This window comes from Mus caroli, chromosome 10 (assembly GCF_900094665.2).
Source record: "Mus caroli chromosome 10, CAROLI_EIJ_v1.1, whole genome shotgun sequence".
Taxonomy (NCBI): Eukaryota; Metazoa; Chordata; class Mammalia; order Rodentia; family Muridae; genus Mus; species Mus caroli.
In genome coordinates, this window is record NC_034579.1 from 115125438 (window position 1) to 115128429 (window position 2992).

General features: G+C 43.9%; 1 long non-coding RNA gene across 1 annotated transcript in view; it reads right to left on the bottom strand.

The window, feature by feature from the left end:
* Positions 1-595: 595 nt before the first annotated feature.
* The window catches only part of LOC110302884, a 2915-nt gene continuing 518 nt past the window's right edge, over positions 596-2992 (bottom strand). The window contains exons 2-3 of the long non-coding RNA XR_002378874.1: positions 1363-1502; positions 596-944 (exon numbers count right to left, since the gene is read on the bottom strand). This is a non-coding gene — a long non-coding RNA (uncharacterized LOC110302884). The remainder of the gene's footprint in view (positions 945-1362; positions 1503-2992) is intronic.

Below are 2992 nucleotides of genomic sequence, written 5' to 3' on the forward strand. Positions count from 1 at the left end.
ATCGCGTGCAGGAGAAGTAGCAAGGAAAAGCAGGCTGAAAGAAGACATTTGCATTTGGAGGACCTTAAGACTCGGTAGCAGGCTACAATTTAAAAGGCAAAATGGGAACTGGAGAGATGGCTCAGACTTTAAGGGCACTGGCTGCTTTTTCCAGAGGACCCAGGTTCAATTCCCAGCACCCACATGGCAGCTCACAATGGTCTGTAATTCCAATTCCAGGAGATCTGACACCATCACAGAGACTTACAATCAATACACAGAGACCCCAATCAATGATCGAAACATGGTCTTTTTAAAGGACAAACCAATGCCAGTTCCAAGAGCAGTCAGGATCCACAGCGCCATCTTCAGGATACTCTTGAGAAGCAATAAGCTTCTGAGAGAAATCAAGAAAGACCTGCAGCGAGGCTTTGAGAATTGTTAGCTTTTTGAGGAGTGCTACAGGGTGAAGGAAACATTGCCTGGGGCTCGGCTTCAGGTCTGTCACCCAAGAGTTTCTTTGAAGCTTCATTTCTTCACATGTAAAATGAGGGTAGCAGTTCTCTTCTGTAGGATGACAGCTTTAACTAAGCTACTAGCTACTGACAAAGCATATGGAAGACCGGTGAATGTTTTTTATTAGAACAAAGAAACCACAAACCCATGAATTGTGCAAGCTGGAGGTATCCGTGCAGACATCACAACCTCTGCATTTCATGAGGCAGCGGAGACTCAGGGAGAGTTCGTGTCTAGCCCTCCCATTCCAGAGTGACAGGGGTGTTCAGACTATCACTTGGAACCCCAGCCATTCAAAAAGTCTGCTCTGGAACATTCTAGAAAGTAAAGGTATGGACAAGGAGGAAAAGAATAAGAACTTCTATCACCTTGATATAGACATTTCATTTTCCTTTCTTTTAAAGGTTGGGCTCCGGTCTGGGGAGATAGTTCGGTCGGTAAGAGCACTCCTGCAAAAGCATATGGACCTAAATTAGAATCCTTAGCATCCACTTAAAACTTTATCAGGCATGGCTGTCCAATGCCTGTAACCACAAGATGGAGAGGGGAGGGGGGACCCATGGAACCCAAGAACTCACTGTCTCATCAGCTGAGCTAAAACAGTGAATTTCTGTTTTGGTAAAAGACCCTGTTTGCAAAGCAATAAGGCAGACACTGATGGAGGAGAATACTTGCTCTGCTGCTCTGGGCTGTGCGCACTGCATGTTTCTAACATATGTACACACACAGAGACATAAACCCATATGCATACGGGCATTCATGCGTATGCTCGTTCAAGGAAAACTCTCACAGGCAAAAAGAAGTTAGAAAATGTTTGCTCTGTGCCAGCTAGAAGGAAGTCAGCAGGGCAGCCAGTGCCACACTCACCAGTGCTGTGTCTCCTCTTGTCAGTCTGAAGCCAGGCTGGAGGCACACATTTCTCCTCAGGAGGTCTGGGTGATTCCGGGCTTCAAAGTGGCTGGCTGAGGCCACATATGACATGGAGAATAACCTGTTTCATTCAGAGTCTGTTGATTGAATGATTATTATTGATAGATGGGTGGATGATGGATGGAGAGATGATAGATATGATAGATATGATAGGTGATAGATAGATATGATAGATAGATAGATGATAGAGATAGATGGATAGATAGATGAGATAGATAGATAGATAAATAGATAGATAGATATGATAGGTGATAAATAGATGATAGGAAGAACGAAAGAAAGGAAGGAAGGAAGAATGAGTGAATGAAATAGTTTTTCATTGCAATATATAATCTAGTGTTTGAATAACTGGGCACAATAGCCTGGGTTAACCTATAAATTTCACCATCATTTTTGATAGATGAAAATAAGATGTATCTGTTTTTTCCCTCATTGATGTTTTCTTTTGTTGTTTTTGCTGTTCTTTGGGGGCATGGGAGAGATTTATTAGTTTTTCTGAGTTATTTTGATATGAATGTATTATCTGAGTTGTGTGGCCAACAAGCTACTAAGGCATCCTGACACTAAATTCAGTGGTTGAAATTGGCAAATATTCATGTTGTGAATGGTTCTGTGGGTCAGCACTTCGGGCTGAGTTCCATGGATTTACTTATGTGTGTGAGGTCAGGTGCCGACTAGTTTAGAATGGCCTATGCCAACTCTACAAAATCACCCATCTTCTATTAGCCCAACTCAGGGTTGTTTGTAGCAAAGATTTGTCCCTACAGATAGCAAAGGCTTCTGAAAGCTGTAAGACTGCATCACCCCCAGATAAGTCAAATAGGCCTATCATCTCAACCTGAAGTCACTTGAGGAGCTGTAACGATGGCAAGAGACCATTTGACCTGGCACTTCCTACACATAAAGACTTCTTCATAGGGAAGGTAGTGTCTTCTCAGAACAGGACTGAGAAAACAGCCTTTATCACCAGAGGCTGGTATTTGGGGTCGCAGGGGACATGCGTAAACAAGCTCATTTCTACTCCTTACCTCCTGCAGCTTCCTAACACGAGTCTAGTATGGCCACGTGTCCCAGAATTACGGTGGCAGACAAAAGAGGAGCTTTGGGTCTTGTTAGCCACCAGCCTAGCTCCAGATTCAGTGAGAGAACCTGTCTCCAAAGAATAAGGTGGAGAATCATACAGCAGGAGACCGAACAGTTTCATTCTCCTCCAGGCTCTGTGGACCAAGACATGAGAATCCATTCATATACAGGTAGGTAGTTATACACCACAGCTACATATATTCTCTCTCTCTGTCTCTGTCTCTGTCTCTCTCTTTCTCTCTCTCTCTCTCTTTCTCTCTCTCACACACACACACTTATACACAAACAAAAAGCAAAGAAAAGTTCTAGAGAGCCCTACACTATGGGCTCCACTCCCAAACATATCCATGATCATACAGACCTCCTTAAAGACCTAATGATGAGCCCAGCATGGTGGCGCACACCTTTAATCCCAGCACTTGGGAGGCAGAGGCAGGTGGATTTCTGAGTTCGAGGCCAGCCTGGTCTACAAAGTGAGTTCCAG